At 41.9% G+C, this 17,658-nt stretch overlaps 1 protein-coding gene and 1 long non-coding RNA gene across 3 annotated transcripts in view; one reads left to right on the top strand and one right to left on the bottom strand.

Annotated features, from left to right (window-relative positions):
• CHN2 (chimerin 2) overlaps positions 1-17,658 on the bottom strand; it is a 295,899-nt gene that overhangs the window by 46,588 nt on the left and 231,653 nt on the right. The gene's annotated exons all lie outside the window — the stretch shown is intronic.
• Positions 6,259-17,658, top strand: part of LOC112670650 (uncharacterized) — a 51,979-nt gene continuing 40,579 nt past the window's right edge. Inside the window, exon 1 of the long non-coding RNA XR_003143103.3 lies at positions 6,259-6,528. This is a non-coding gene — a long non-coding RNA (uncharacterized LOC112670650). The remainder of the gene's footprint in view (positions 6,529-17,658) is intronic.

Raw genomic sequence — 17,658 nt, 5'->3', positions numbered from 1 at the left:
CTGAATTATTCTTAAAAAGCACTGCTCTGCCTGCTGTGTTGAGGACCACAGGAGCATGAAGGTGGAAGCAGAGAGGTCAGCTGGGAGGCAACTCAAAGGCGAAGAGAAGGCAGTGGATTGGACCAGGGTAGGGGTGGTGGAGGTGGTGTGTGGTGGTCAGATTCTCCGTATTTTCTCAAGGCAGAGTTCATAAGACTAGCTGACAGGTTGGATGTGAGGTATAAGAGAGAAAGAGGACCCTGGGATAACAGTACAGTTTGGGGCCTGAGCAACTAAATAGATAAAGTTTCCATTAAATGAGAGGAAGAAGGGGGCTCTTGAGTGGCTTAGTCGGTTGGGCATCTGACTGTTGGTTGTGGCTAGGGTCATGATCTAATGGGTCATGGGGTCAGTGCACTGAGTGGGAAGTCCTCTTGGGGATTCTCTCCCTCTGCTCCTCCCCCGACTCACATGCACACTCTCTCTCAAATAAATAAATAAATAAATAAATAAATCTTTAAAAATAAATGAGAGGAAGAAGATCACAAAAGGGGCAAGAGTGAGGGAGATGGTCAGGAACTCTATTTGGTGTGTTTAATATGAAGTAGGCCTAGAAACCTGAGTTCAAACTCAGTTGGTTAAGCTCAAGTCATGATCTCAGGATCATGAAATCAAGCCCTGCATTGGGTTCTACTCTCAGAGCCGAGTCTGGTTATCCTTCTCCCCTCTCCTCTGCCTCTCTGCTCCCCTTTAAAAATAAATAATTAAAATCTTAAAAAAGAACCTGGAGTTCTGGGGGGGAGGGGATAGATGCTGGAGATACACCCTTGGGAGTTACCCTGGGGAGATGGATTTATAGCAAGGGAGTCAGTGGACACCGAACAGCAGAGGCCCCAGCACTGAGCCCCAGGGCACTCCAACTATTATGAAGTTAGGAAATTCAGAAGAAACTGACCAAAGAAAAAGAGAAAGGCAAATTTGATATTCTGGAAGCTGATTGAAGAGATGATCAATTGTATTTAATGCTGTTTATAGGCCAGGTATGATGGAGACTAAGAAAGAACCAAAGGTTTTAGCACCATGAGAGACCAAGTGATCACCTTAACAGGAGCAGTCTCTAAGGTGATAGGGGGAAACCTGATTGTAGAAGCTTTGGGAGAGAATGGGAAGAGCACACTGGAGTAGAATATTGTAGAATCAGTACTGGAGAGCACGGAGAGCCAGGGGAGCAGCAGAAAGAGGTGGGGAGAAGTGGGATCCAGAGAGACTGTTTTTCCTTTTAAGAAGGGAAGAAAGCTATTGAGATTTCCTTCATCCATCATAAACGCACCACAGCCCATGTACTAAAGAACCTGACTCCATTTTTGGTGTTTGCTGACGGCTTTCAGAAGGCCCCCACACCCCGTCCCTTGAGGCCAGTGAGAAGTCAAAACCATGCAAATCTCCCCCTAGGCACCTAAAACCCTAAGCCAGTTGTCCCTTTAAGCTCTCTCCAGTCATTTTTAAAGCTTCTGGAGAGTCTATCCTGCTGGCCCCAGGGAATCTCATTATGTGAGTAATTGTACTTCTCATATCCTCTTGATGGGCATGTGGCATCATCAGTTTCAACACCAAACCGACTTTTGGGTGGGGCGTCCATGCCCCCTCTGTGAAGTGGCCTCCATAGCCTATTAGAACCAGAAAGCACCTTAGATGTGGCCAGTGGCCTCCCTCGCAGGCTGGGCCTCTTCCTGCTTCCCACATTGTGTCAATGCTTAGAACCTGGGACCCATTCTCTGAACACATGATATGCTTCTGTGAAGCCATGCCCTTGCAATATGCTCCCCACCACTCAAAACTTACCAAATATATTCGAATGACATCAGCAACAAAACAGAAAAAATGAGTCCTAACAACCGTTGAGCACATACTGTGCCAGGCCCGTTAACCACTGCCTCCTTTCGTCTGGCTCATGCCATAGGTAGTATCATCCCCATTTCGTAAACGAGGAAACCGAAGCTAAGAGGGTTTTCACTACTCTAGGCTCGTGCAACTAAGAAGTCAGGTTTGAACAACCGAGCAGCTGCTCAGTAGTTCTTCCTCCTAAAGGTCATGTGATTCGCCCTCTCCACATTTTGTCCTCCAGTAGGGCGTCATGTCCTGAGGAAGGATTTACTGCATCCATATTTTCTAATCTCTTTGGCAAAAAGGACTAGCAAGAGCACTCAACCGCGGTTTCTAAATAAGTGAATGTGTCTGGGGCAATCTTCCCATTTCACAAACGGCAGGATGGCAAGTCAGCTGCACAGATTCACGGAGCCCGTTAGTTGTAGAACCAGGAAAAAAGCCAGGTCTCTGGATGGCAGGTTCAAGCTCTTTCCACTATGCTACAGCAGATCTGGTCGCTGCCCATGCTCTCCCAGGCTGTACAAGCTAGGCCACACACACACGCACCCCACAAGAGCCTATCAAACACAGGCAGGAAACTGTCAGCCAATGTACATCGTTAAACTCATCTTAGTAATTTGGACATGCGCATCAAGAGTTTCAAAATATTAATTTCTGGGATCCCTGGGTGGCTCAGAGGTTGAGCACCTGCCTTCGGCCCAGGGTGTGATCCTGGAGTCCTGGGATCGAGTCCCACATCAGGCTTCCTGCATGGAGCCTGCTTCTCCTTCTGCCTGTGTCCCTGCCTCTCTCTCTCTCTATGCCTCTCATGAATAAATAAATAAAATCTTTAAAAAATATATTAATTTCTTTAAGTTTATATAATTCAATTTCTAAGAATCTATCCTAAGGAGATGACCCTAAATACAGAACGGCATTCAGAGCAGCATTATTTTTAATATTAAAAATGGAATATATTGTGCATAACCTAACTTTAGGAAACAGCTAAACAAGTATTAGACTCAAGCAACAATCAAGAATGTCTATGAAGAGTATATAGTAATTTGGCTATAATATGCTATGCAAATGGTGGGATATAAAATTATAAATGTACTATGCTTGCAAATATATTTAAGAATCCAAATGGGGCAGCCCCAGTGGCGCAGTGGTTTAGCGCCGCCTGCAGCCCGGGGTTTGATCCTGGGGACCCTGGATGGAGTCCCACATCGGGCTCCCTGTATGGAGCCTGCTTCTCCCTCTGCCTGTGCCTCTGCCCCCCTCTCTCTCTCTCTGTGTCTCTATGAATAAATAAATAAAATCTTAAAAATAAATCCAAATGGAAGTTGCTGCAAGGAAATAGACTGATGTATTTTCTTTATCTTTCAAAATTCCTTTAATTATATTACCTTTATGACTGGGATGAGATAAAAAGCAAACTTTTGCTACAGAGAGACAAAAATTTTTTTTTCCAGTTTACATCAGTTTCATTTTGTACCAGGAGTATTTACCTTAGGAGAAAAAATTAGGTTGGTTTTAAACATAACTAGAAACTGGATGAATATAAAGTTTTAGAGTCTTCTGTGGATCTCATAGCTGTATTTAAAGAAAGTCTCAGATGTGCATAAGTGGCTAAGTAACATTATTGGAAATGAAAACTCTTCATCTAACAGGTATTAAGGAAGGATTCACTCTCTATGGAGCCAAACCGTGCCATTTAATGGCATTTACTGATATGAATTAAAATTTTCCCCAAATACATGAGAACATTATTCTATAAAAACACACGATTTAGGTTAAATCTCTGAAGAGATTTTGACCTTGAGCCAAGAGCAATACAAGTTTTAAAATAGAAATACTGTTTCTGTCATAGATACTGTTTGTAACAGCAGTCAGGTACCAAAGGAATAAAGACTAACTATGGTTGTATAACATAGATTTTCTCTAAATACATTTTAGACTCAGAAAATGACATCTTAACATGTATAGTATAGCTATAAGAATTTAGATTTTGTAATATATCAGTAATGATTTGGGGTAGTGGAGCTTCTATGTGAGATAAGTGAAATTTTTTTCTAGTTTAACCTTTTTTTTACTTCAGTCTTACCATAATAAAAATGAAACACAGCTCCATTTTTTATTTTTATCAATGACTAAAGGTTTCCCACCATCTCCTGATGAATGTTTAAGAAGCTAACACTGTCATTGGCAATGTGCTATTTCAGCTGAAAATGCTGTGTTGCTGTGTGGTTATCAAACCCCATGGTCAGAGAAATGGCAAATAAACTCTAAAAATGGTGAAAAGTTTGTTTTGCTAAGAGTTCCTTGTTATGAGTAGACTCTGGGGCTAAGTTGTCTGGATTCAGATTCCTGCTCCAACCCTTCTCAGCCTGGTGACCTTATGCCAAGTCACTAAACTTCTTTGTACTTTCATTTCCTCAAATGTAAAATGTAGATAATAATAGTAGGTACTCACAGATGATTAAGTGTGCAATTTAAGTTGTAAGCTGTAAATTGCTCAGATCTAGGCCTGGCATCGTTTTATATGTATGCATGCATATATAATTTAATGAATAAATTAACTTTAATGATTATGCAGGTGATGCTTTCAAAGTAAGGCCTAATCTTAGGAAGGTGTTGACATGTGAGTATAACTAAGACTACCTTTATGTATATGGCAAAAAAAATCATTTTCTGATCAGCCATGATTAAAAAACATAGGGTTATTTTAATTTGACCAAATCACCAGAGAGTTGAGTTTAAGCTGGAAGTATTTTGATCACAAAGGGCAGTTCTTCTTGGCATACGGTACCAAGAAGTATGGAGTATGAGGAGTATGGGGTTGAGGAGTATGAGGTTGCGTTGAAGATGTGTAAATGCTGCAAAAACAGGCTTGTATCTCAAAATATTCTGATATCAGAAGGAAAAATGGTACAAAGGGTATATTGTAGGAGGAGAGTTTTTTTTTTAAAGATTTATTTATTTATGATAGACATAGAGAGAGAGAGAGAGGCAGAGACACAGGAGGAGGGAGAAGCAGGCTCCATGCTGGGAGCCTGACATGGGACTCAATCCCGGGACCCCAGGATCATGCCCTGGGCCAAAGGCAGGCAGCAAACCAGTGAGCCACCCAGGGATCCCTGTAGGAGGAGAGTTTATAGAAAGCAAACAGCATGGAGGAAGAAATTAGAGCTTATATTGGTCCTGGATGGAAATATGACTGGTAGTTTGGTCCTGGGCTTCCAGCATGCTACTCAGGAAAGAGCCTTCTGGACTCTTGGGGAATGTGATGAACAGCAGCAGGGCAGCCTGCGAAAATGTGAATGGGCTCAAAATCTTCACTTTCAACTTTCTTACCTTGCCCATATGACTGGGTGTTGGCAGCAGATGGAGTTCCTTGCTCCTGTGACAAAGCACTTTTCTGAGTACCATGGAGCAGAGGGCACATTTCTAAAAACACACCCTCAGTGACTCTCGGGAATCACTGGGCCACACTTGGTATGTATTATGAGTAACCATTTTCAAAGACAGTCACATCAAATCCAGATGGTTTAGACTTATACCTACTTCCTAATTGTTCTCAGACTACTCATAGGACATGAAGCATAGTTTGTGCTGACCCCCCTTCTATACCATCCACTCAGGTTTCAGACTGGTATTCCTTATAATATTAGTTACTTCCAGTTGTTCTATATTTAAAGAATGAAAAAATTCTACATATGTCCTTTTCTTAGAAAATTACTATTTATATTATTGTTTAGAAGTAGCATTTTCCACTTAGTTGTAACCATGTAAGGCTAATGAGTATCTAATACTAGTGTTTGGGAAACTAATACTTGACACTTAATCTTAGAACCGTTCTGAGGATTCAAACCAACAGTGCACATAATTTGCAGTGCCCCAAACACAACAAAGGCTCAGTAAAGGTTGAATATGATGATGATGATGATTACTATTATTAATAATGATTACTATTAATAACCTATGATTAGCTATGACTATTACTAATAACAGGTACTCTTTAAATAAACTTAGCTAGTGGTCCTGCTATATCCTTGAATGATGCACACCTAAGAAACCTGGGTGACATTGTAGGGAGTGCAGAGGGGCATTACATGTCCTTTCTCTTCCACAGGATGAGTCATTCAGGGCCAGTGGATGAGAAAACATGAAGAAGAGTAAGCACAGGATGTCTGGCCACAACTGATGGCTAATGGCCTAGAGAGCACTTTGGGACATTGGATCCAGGCAGGCAGGGCAGGAAGCACTACCACTTTTGGGCACTTATTCTTGGGTCTGTATACCAGCAGAACTTGGACACAACATGCTGGTTCCCATGGGCCCCTAAGAATTGCTGTGGTGTCCCAATGGACGGAACCCAGGGTGTCATCTGAATCCTAGCATTCCACATTGTGACCTCTCAGCTCCCTGGTGCCAGTTAGTCTGAAATTCCCAGGATCTCTGGGCCATGACACAAGGCCCCGGCATCCACTCATCTTGTTTTCAAAAGCCCTCTGATGGAGAAGAACAGTCTCTTAGCCCCACATGACATGTCTTAAACAATATGAATCTAGAGGAAACTGCCCTCCTGCCTGTTTTTCTGTATCCTTCCAAAACCTGTTACATTCTGGCAAAAGCCCAAAAACCAACCACCAGGACCCTAAGGAGAAGTAGTACATATGTGGGGTGAGTAGAAGCTTGGGGGAGTATCACTGCTTTGGGCTTGCTTGCCTGTTGCAGGCACTGTTACATATGGTGTTAAGCTTTATGCATAATGCATTTGTATTTTAGTTTTTCTGTACAAATAAAATAAATGTGAAACAACTGGTATACTTTTTTCCATGATGAGAAAAAAAGTCTTCCACAAACAGTATAAAAGTAGGTTAAACGAGTGGGAATTTATAGATGCACAAATGTTTTAATGAATATGAAAAACACTATTTCTATGCTATAGGATAACAGAAATATGTAATTAACAGTTTATTATGTATGTATGGCACCATTTTGGACATTTCGTATCTTATGTCTCCTCTCCAACCATCCACACAGCCACCCACCTACCTATTTACCTATCTATCCAGATTCATCCTTTGATCCCTTTCTCCTTCCATCTTCCCATCCATTTGTCATCTATCCATCCACCCAAGAAACAACAAACCAATTAACCAACAAATCAATCAAACAACTGACCAATATTAAGTGAATACCCCCTAAGTGTTAGGCTCTGTCCTAGGTGCTCTGGGCACCCAAAGTCAAAATAAGATCCAGTCCTTGTTCTCACTCAAGGCAGTTCAAAGACTAAGAAAAGGGCATATAGCCCAGGAATTTTTACATATGCAGAGAGAGCTGTGCCGTTCATCACCGCTGTATTTCACATCTGAAAATTCCTCTCCCTCTAGGCCTATTTCTTCGTCTTGAGTAATCTCCATAGTTGGCATTGTTCTAAGAATACGAACCTTTACTGCCTGAAAATAAATTCTTCTGCTAAGTACATAACTTAAAATGAGCGCTTATATAAGTATATGCATAAAATCCCAGTAAGCTGAGACCACAGTTGTAAACTTGGACCTCCTCAGGATATATTCCATCCCATCTGACATTGTCCTTCTTCTTCGTTCACCTTGCTAACTCCTATTCATCCTTCCAACCTCCCCCGGGCCATTCATCACTTTCCCCAGAAAGCTTTTCTCTGTGTCTGTCTTAGCACAGACGATTATTTATGTACTTGTTTTTCTTCTGGCACTGTTTGGTCCTAAATCCTATATGGCCATGTCTGTCTTGCTCATTGCTGTATTCCTGCCTTTAGCACATTGTCTGTCTGTAGAGTGTTCAATAAATACTTCTGAATGAATAAACAGATGAGCAAGTAAACTGAGAGCAGTTTCTTGGGAAATATATACTTGACAGGCTGCTTAGAACACAGAGTTTCCCCTGCAATTTATTACTTTGGTCAAGAATCTAGAGGAAGTAGTACGGTTTTAGTTACTCTGAATGAGAACAGAATGGAATGACAACAATTTATTCTACAAGGTAGAGTAAATCATTATCATAAGATGAAACAATACAGTGAGACGAGATCAATTACTGTTTCTGGTAAGCAGTTATTAGAGCAACTTCCTCATCTTACAGATGAGGAAATGGAGGCTCAGAGCAATGGGGGAGTCTGTTCTAGGTTCCCAAGCAAGTTGGTAGCAAAATAGCACCACGGAACGAGGTTTCTGGAATCCCAATCCACTGTTCTTTCTACTTCATCTCCCTGACATTAGCAACCATTGCTTGCTCCCATTGTCAGAGCATGATCCTATCCAAAGAAGCTATACCGGGAAAGGTTTTGGAATCTAAGATTTATTAATGCTCTAACAAGAAGTTCTGAAGCCAAGATGATTTAAAATAAATCATTCTTGACCTTAAAAAAAAAATCAAATTGTGACATCTGGAGCTACATGTCTTAAACAAGAATATCTCTCCAGAGCTTCGGGTTATTAGCTTTAGGCTTAAAAATATGAAAAGGAGAATAATAAGAGCATCTTAACATTTTTGAGAGATTCTGGTCCAAGTCAACATTTCTGGTGCTCCTCCAGGAGGCACACAGCTCAGGTACAAACCATCAATGTACCTGAGCTGGGCCAAAGACTGAGCTGAGTCATTTCTCTTCATATTGTAAAGAAAGGTCACAATGAAGAGAATGACAGCTATTAATTAGTAAACACTTCTAAGGTGTGCAAGAGTAAGCACATAAGATTGGTAGAAAAAGGCACATATGCTGGGGCACCTGGTGGCTCGGTCAGTTAAGCATCTAACTCACGATTTGGGCTCAGGTAATGATCTCCAGAATTGAGCCCTGCATCTGGCTCTGCACTCAGCAGGAAGTCTGCTGGAGCATTCTCTCTTTCTCTCTCTCTCTCCCTCAACCCTACCCCCTCGCTTGCATTCTCTGTCTGAAATAAATAAACCTAAAAAAAAAAAAAGAAAGAAAGAAAGAAAGGAAGAAAGAAAGGAAGGAAGGAAGGAAGGAAGGAAGGAAGGAAGGAAGGAAGGAAGGAAGGAAGGAAGAAAGAAAGAAAGAAAGAAGAAAGAAAGAAAGAAAGAAAGAAAGAAAGAAAGAAAGAAAAGGCATATATCTATCTGTTCATAAGGCTAAGAAGTTGATGACCATTTTCAACATTTACTTCCCTGAAGCTATGTTATGATACTGAGGGTGATGATACTGGTAATCAAAGATTATGCTTCTAGAGACATCATGCTCTCTACGCGACACGCCTTTACTTCATTACCCAGGAGGTAGACACCGAGAAGTAGAATCTTAGAGGCTTAGGGGATAAATAATTTGCCTTGCCCCACAGCTAATAGGGAACAGAGCTGGCTTTCGAGACCAAAATTGGTCTGGCTTGTGTCCCACATCTCTAACCTTTACACAATTTTTTGTACTTTTCATAGAAAAATTAGCTGCTCAAACTTGGTAAACATGGTTCAGTTGAATGCAGATGGGACAAACTCCTGGGGTCTTCACTCCTTCCCACTCTCTTCCCCATTTCTGGCCTTGTAAAACCATCCTTCCTCAAGTTTGAAGTGAGCACAGAGTAAACCACTCTTATCTGAGGAGCATACTGGAAGCAGGAAGCCATAGATCATGAAGATCCGAGAGTTACCCTTATTTCACAAGACAGCTTTTTGCCTTTAAAATGGGCACTTGCCCCTAATCCCCCTGCAAGATATAAGACAAAGCATAAGAAATTCCCAGTGCAGGGCATGACATATAATAGATGCTCAGTAAATATCGGCTGGATTTGAATTTGCCCCCATATTTCTATTGTTACAATAGGGTAAGGGTGCCCTGGAGGAAGTGGGGCCTGTCCCCAAGATCTGCTCTGAGGGTATGTGAGGCGCAGGCATTAGGAATGACGTGGTTCCCAAACTATGCTTGGGGAGCTTTAAAAACTCAGAGGTCTACTTACCATCCTGGATCAACTAAGTCAGGATGTCTGGGGGCAGAAGCTAGGCATCGACATTTTTAAAAGATGCTCAGGTAGTTCCAATGTGCACGTGCCAAGGGAAATTTGCTTCAAAAAACACTGAGGGCTGCAGTGAGATTGGGAGCTGCTGGTTTGGAAAGGGGGCAACTGTACCTGATTTGCCTTAGAGACAGAGAGAGGAGGTTGACCTCAGAAAAGAATTCTTTGTTCCCTCTCCCAATGCATAATTAACCAGACGGTTTGTATCCTGAGGCAATGGGGGCCTTCCTGGCTGATCCACGGTGGTTTTACCCAATCTTACCTAAGAAAGGACTGGAGTTGGGGTGAATTGGAAAAGTTTGATCTGTACAGGGAGAAGGGCCAGCTAGGATCACCTTGGGCTGATTTCACTAGTGTGATATTTCCCCATTCAATGGCAAAAAAAAAATGAAAGCTCCAAATTACATGTGAAACCAGATGATGGGGAAGCACTAGTAAGAGAAAAGGAATTAGTACCATGTGAAAAAGAAGTGAGGATAAAAAGCACACGAAAGAAGAAATATGACAATTCTTCCAAAAAGCCTACAAGTCTTTGAAAAGAAATGTGAGAAAAAAAATGTTTTAAAAATTACAGTGTGTGGACCTGAGATTTTCAGGGCCCTCTGAGGTGGGGGAGAACCTGATTCCTGATCCACCATGTTCCTGGCAAGGAGCATCGCAACAGGAGAGATGCGAGATTCCTGGGCAAACCTGAAACCACATAAAAGGAAACAGGGAACTGGTCTCTCCCAGTTTTGTGTAACTTAATTCAAATGCAGGGGAGACGTTTTTGTGAAAGAATCACTGTCCAGTTCAAGGCAACAGAGTTCTTAGCTGGTTGAATTTCACCAGTGTGTCCTCTGGGCATTACATCTGTCTGTTCCTGAATTCTGATATTTTTTCACACCCCCGGATCATTACACCAAGAGCTTTGCAGATGAGATTGACGAAGGGAAAGGCCAAAGCAATAGGACTTATCTTCTTGGGTGTACTTGCCAGACTAAAGCACATCCTTTCATATCCAAGTGATTGAGGGCAACTAAGACTTCTGAGAGGGGACATTTGATAAATATTTTGATTCCATTGAGAAGTCTCCTGCTTATGACACATGCACTTGTTTTTTTTGTTTTGTTTTGTTTTGTTTTTTTCATCCTGACCGCTAAGATCTCGGCCAAGAAACCTGATGTATTAAGGCCTCAGTTTCCTTACTTTCAAATGAGGAATTAGCTGAAACCATTTTCCATCTTCAAATGTTCAAAAGACATTAACTTTAACATTAGTTTCACAGATGCTCTTGAAATGTTAAAGTGAGGGATGGGGATGCGACAAGTAACCAGATAATGATATAATACTGAAGCCATGAGAGAACAGAGATGGGACAGCCAACATCAGAATCCTATGTGATGCGTGTGTGTGTGCGCGCGTGTGTGTGTATGTGTATGTGCTACACCATCAGCTCTAGTGGTATTCCCTTAGTAAACTAATTATTTAGTTGTATAATTTGCCTCATAGTTTAGAGACTCAAATAGAACCAATACATCACATTACTTCTAGAATCTTCACCATCTAAAAAATAAATGGGGACTTATACTTCCATTTAATCCAACAAAGACCCCTAATCATAGCCTGTGGTAACAACCATTGTATCTGTGCATCATGGGGAAAGTTTGAAGTTAAACAGAAATGAAAAAAATATACATTGTCTTTTGGGACATACAGGAGGCCAGACTCTGAAAGGTTAACAGTGGATCTATGAATATAACACACTATAATTGTTAATTAAAAAAAAAAGAGTGGGCAATTGAAATTGTAGCATTACTATCATTTGTTTGTAGACTATAGGTAGAGTAAAACATGTGATTTTTAAAATACGTGCTAATTTGTGAGCAGAGGCTACCGAGCCATGGGCAGGCATCACATTGGAATAACTCTAGCACGGACAGGGAGGCTGGGCCCCCGAGTACAGCTGCACAATTCATCAATGTCGGGGTGTCTTGCTCCCTGGGCCACCCCGCTGACTTCCCACGTACTGAACTGGAACCATGCACTGCCATGTCAGGATGTCCAAGCACTTCAAAAACTGCCCCTTTCAACACTTGGTTCTTCTCATAATTATTTCTTGTGTTTCCCTCCTGATACTCATTTAAATGCTAACTAAAGGGAGCGAGTTCTCCAAGGTGAGAGACTCATGGCTGTAACCCGGAGCTACCTCAGAGTGAAAATTAAAATCAATTATACCCCATGTGGGTATAATTATAGTAACTTAATGAGCAGGAATGTAAAACGATCGTCTTCTGGGAAACAAATATACTTTGTGATGTGAATGAGTGTGACATGCACTGCTCAGCACTTGTCAGATCTTTCTCGAGTTCAGTTCTGAGATCTGCTCAGGTGGGTGTCCAGGAGTGTGAAGGACTTAGAGAAGCTCTCAGGTGCTGAGAATGCTGGGAACGGCCCTCTCCAAGGAAGTGACAGGCTCATTATTACTCAGCTTCAAAGAGAGGTGGCTGCTGGTGCTGTGCATGTGGCAGCTTCAAGAGTTTTATGCATGATTGACAGGAGGGCACTGCGCTATTATTGCTGAGGCCAGGGCACGATGGCCAGCCTGAAGGAGGCCCACAATCAGGCCAGGAAGAGCTCCAACAGTGGCACTGGCCACAGTCACTGTTTCGAGGGAGGTCCTTGACACCTGGGCCACATCTCATGCTCCTGAGCCAGACCATCACTAGCACTAGGACCCCAGGTAGCTATTCCACAGGCCAGAATAATCAAATAACATACTAGAATTGCAAATCTTCAGGGACACCTGGGTGGCTCAGGGGTGGAGCGTTTGCCTTCAGCCCAGGGCATGATTCTGGAGTCCTGGATCGAGTCCCATGTCGGGCTCCCTGCATGGAGCCTACTTCTCCCTCTGCCTGTGTCTCTGCTGCACTCTCTCCCTTTGTGTGTGTCTCATGAGTAAATAAATAAAATCTTAAAAAAAAGAAAATCTTCAGATGTGCCCTTAATGAGCCTAAAGTCTGCCAAATATTCTGGACCAAGAGGTATGCCATGTTGCTTCTGTAGGACTGTGGCATGAGTGAGTCAGATTGGGTTACAGATGACTCCCCGAGGGTCTTACAGTTCCCTGTGATTCTGGAGAAACAGGGAAGGTTGTGGAGCACTGCCCCAAGGACTGTATGTACACTACACTGGAGTCTGCAGCTTTCCCCGGCCCTTATCTTGTCAGCATTCTTGAAATCATCTGACCAGGATTTCACAAAAGTGTCCTGCAGATCATCTGAAGAACCTATCATATTTCTGGCCTGCTTCTCACATCTATAAACCAAAGGAGAGGTAGGGGAGGGAAGGCAGGAATGCACTTTTTATACATGCCTCATGATGTTCATGCACAGTAAGGTTGAGACTTGGCCTCCTGGAGTGTATATGGTCATCTGCTAGCTCAGAGCATGCATGGGCAAGGGGAAACTTCACTTTTCCCAGAGAGTTTGCTCTCAGTTCTGGAAGGCTCCTTCTTCTGTCCCTCTATCCTTCACTCCCCCACCCTCTTTCTTTCATGTCTACTACGATCTAGGCCAGGCACTATGAGGCTGTAGGAAATGAAAGATGAATAAGACATGGGCCTTGCTTCAAGGGGCAAATATCTGGTTTAGTTGAGGAGATAGACATCTGAACAAGTAATCATAAAACTCTATGAGTTAAGCTGTAGTAAAGGTAGGTGCAAAGTGTCCCAGGAGTAGGGTGGAAAAAATAATAAACTTAAAGCGGGGTTGGGAGGTACTTCAGGTTCAAGATCAGAAGTCTTCAAAGAGGAAGTGACATTGAGATGGATCTTGAAGGAAGAGCAAGAATTTATTAGATTAAGAAAGAAGAAAAAGGCATTTAAAAGTGTACAACCAGAAGCACACAAGCTTGAAATATATCACAAGTTTGGCATATGGCCCCCAAATAGTCATTATTCTGATAAGAGTTTCATTATTATGGGTTTTAATTCTACCTTGAGACCTACAGAATGGATTCATTCTTCTGAAGATTCTTCTTAAAGTTTAATTGAGATGGGAAAATGTTTAGTGGTCTAGCTTTGAGCATATGGCTGCCCTCTTCTGAACTCGGGGTGAAATGGGGGGTAGGCAGAGAAAGGCTAGGATGGCATGTTGCCAGGGAAACCCATGAAACTTGGCTCCCATGTGGGTTGGGGTGAACCACAGTCCTGAGACAAGGTGTCAGGTTATCCTCTATTCTCTCTGGGGTGAAATGCATTGTTTGGATCCAACAGCTATTGAATAACACTTGATACCCCTCCCTACCCCCTGGTCTCTGTCACTTGTTCACCACAGGCATGGTTTAGCTGCATGTTTGAGCTTTTAAAAATAATACTTGTAAGATGGATATCAGAAAGTGGACTAGGAACAATGGTACCCATTCAAAAACTGAAATCCTACAGTTCCTGCAGTGAAGGGGGAAAACCATACACAGATATTAAAAAGGAAGTCAGGAACCTGCATTTTCATTCTGGTTTTGCCACCGGCCAGCTGGGTGACTTTGGGCATGTCTTTTACCTTTCTGCATGTCCTCAAATGTGAAGTGACTAGTAGCTTTAAATTTATGCGTCTACCAGATTATTTTTCAAAACTTCAGTATCTAATTGGCATTATTATTATTATTGTTACTACTAATTCTGCATTACTAGCCAACTGAGAATTTGTACAAGGCAGTCCTGGAACATCATGAAGACAGTCATTATGTTGCTGCTTATTATAATAATATCTTATAATGCTATAATTAAATTATAGTATATTTTTAAATTTAGTTTTTTAAAAATATTTTATTTATTTTAGAGAGACAGCAGGAGCAGGGAGAGGAGGAGCAGACACAGAGAGAGAAGCAGACTCTCCACTGAGCTAGGAGCCCGATGCACGGCTAGATCCCAGGACCTCGAGATCATGACCCAAGCCGAAGGCAGATGCTTAACCAACTGAGCCACTCAGGCACCCCAAATTATAGTATATTTTATTATTTTTAGTAGTGTGCTTGAATTGGCTCCAAATGTGTGCATCTCCTCCTAGCTTGATTCAGTGACATCATGTTGGAAGCTGAAAATCAGCCATGGTAAGAGCATGAACACAATGCAAATACGCAAACATCAGGATTCCTTCTATTTTCCCACAGGGAAAACATTCCAGGTTGTTAAACATTTAGGAGCATAGCACAGGTTATCGTATTTCTTTTTTTTTTTTTTTTTTTATTTTTATTTTTTTTAATTTTTAATTTTTTAATTTTTTATTTTTTTTTAGGTTATGGTATTTCTAAAAGGATCCATAAAATTACTTTTTAGAAATAAAATAGTATTTGAAGTGATTGTTTGGATCATGATTTTAATACTTTTTATAGCTGGCTTTTTAAAAAATACACGGAAGGTTTTTTTTTTATTTAAAGTCAGAATTGTTAACATATAACTTACATGCAGTAAAATTCGCTCATTTTAAGTATACAGTTCTGTGAGTTTTGACATATGTGCACAGTCATGTACCTGTGACCATATAGGAGGACTGCACTGCTTTGTCCTATTTGAAATTGTCATGGCCATGTGACTTCCTCTGGCCAACGAAATGGAACTGGTAATGAGCATCGTTTTCAGATAGAAGCTGGAAGCAGCAATCATAGAAAAAGGATAGTACTAGGTATAGACTGTAATGGGTATGGAACATGAGTAGGAAATAAATGTTTGATCCTTTAAGCTACTGATATTTGGGGGCTGTTAGCACATCCTAACCTAGAGTATTCCCATTGGGACAGTGATGACTGTGTGAATGACAAAGCAGGTAAATAAGTTGACTTAAAAATTCTGCAAAAAAAAAAAAAAAAAAATTCTTACTATCTTAGCATACTGTGCAGAGTCCTTCATGGAAAAAAATATCTTAAACCACCTCCTCTGGTTTCATTTCCAGATCTTTCCTTCCAATATTCCAACCATCCGGAGTATCTGAAACTACCTGAACATATTACTATTGCCACTACCACTTACGGAGCATCTACTATGTGTCACATACTGTTCTCAATACTTTGCAGTTATCTCATCTGAAGTATGATATCTTTGCTCCCTGTTTCCCCTATTTAGCGTGCCCATCTTCCCTTTCTTCATCCAAAAACATCCTACTTATCCTCTATGATACAGCTGGAATGTCATCTCCTTTTTGAAGTGTCCCTAACCCTTTCTCTAATATTGCTCCTCTGCAAAGCTCCCAGAGATTTAGTGCAAAATGTATATTGTCCTGTTATTATTTGTCTATTTCTGTGGCCCCCCTAAATCTGTCACCACAACTGGACTATGCACCTACTGCAGGGCTTATATAGGGTGGGATTTCAGGCCAGGAAGGAGACAGAGAGTGAGGACAACATTCTGGGTGGGCAAAGAACGTAAGTTTAACTTAAAGGAATAAGCCGTGATTGCATTTTAGACCAAAGGCCCAAGTGAGTCTTTTAAAATTGTACAGCATCCACTTAAAATAGTTCATTAACAGGTGGATCTGGATTTAGCCTGGGTAGACCCTGATCTCTCTACTAAATCTAAACTGACCACCTCTACACCCTGACATGACCTAGTTAGGTTTTAAGGGTTAGCATGATGGTCTCTGTTTCCCTGATGTCATAGAAGCAGGATGTTTGAAAGTGCCTCTAGGTGCTCACCCTAGTTTATCTGGTTGAAGAGTGTGGGAGTGGGATCCTAAATCTGTTTCACAGCTGGAGAGGCTGTACCCAAGCACTTCTTCCCATGGGATAGGGAAGAAGTGTCCTCCCTCCAGGTAGCAACCCAAGGCCCCCAGGTGCTGAGACCTTGTGTTGCCAGATAATTCTTGTAAACTGCTGGCACCCAAATCCAGACTGCCTGGTGCCAACGTAGTTTCATTATCTCCCCACTGACAAAATTCCTCTCACACTTGCCCTACGAAAAGGGAGATAAACAGAGGTGGGGGTATGTTCCTCGCCTGGAACACAAATCCAGCCAGCGGAGGGCATAGTCTCAGTGGGCCTTTCCATCCTCTCTTATCTGGCTGACCCTGGCTTTCACAGTTCCTTCTTTTCCTGTAAAGCCTATTCCAATGCCTAACTTCTATCGTGTGATGTTGTGGAATTCACCCCTAACCCTGGTGGATGACAGCTGGCAACTCAGAATGGACCCAGCTTGCAAAACGATACCCCTCCAAAAATGGAATAATAGGGCCAACAAACAGCTAAGCATTTTATAATTTGCAAACCATGTTCAGGTGTATCAATTCATTATCCCCTCACGCTCATCGTGGGATCTAGAGAAAGCTTTATTCTCCCTATCTTATAGTCGAAGACCTGAGGCTGAGAGGGCATGAAGCCTTGCCCTAGGTCATACAGCATATGCAGCGGACTCAGTTTGAGAAGCAAGGTTTTCTGACTTCACACCTCGCTGCTCTTGCTCTCTGGTGACACAAGTGCTATCCACTCTTACACCCTTCCTGTAAAATGTGTCATGGTATTGACTTCAGCTTTATATCAAATTACATTTACACAGGAGAGCGTGCACCAGCCAACCACAGCCGGTCTTGCAGAGAAAGAGGAAATAAAGTCTGAACGCATAGAGAACACTTTCAGAAAAATCTAAAAAGTCCACCAGGTAGGCTTCCATGTGCCATCTGACCTAGCTGATGAAAATTCAGTGGCCACAGATGTGCACAGTCATTGTCAAAGACAAAGGAAGCAGGAGAGTATAGTGTGCCGCAGGTGTAGCGCACGGTGGGGCCAGGTGAGGCAAGTGAGGGGCACTCACTCCCAAGTGCTGCATCTGTAAAAACAC

The sequence above is a fragment of the Canis lupus genome, chromosome 14 (genome assembly GCF_003254725.2).
Source record: "Canis lupus dingo isolate Sandy chromosome 14, ASM325472v2, whole genome shotgun sequence".
NCBI classification, from domain to species: domain Eukaryota; kingdom Metazoa; phylum Chordata; class Mammalia; order Carnivora; family Canidae; genus Canis; species Canis lupus.
This window is presented reverse-complemented; position numbering and strand designations above follow the sequence as displayed.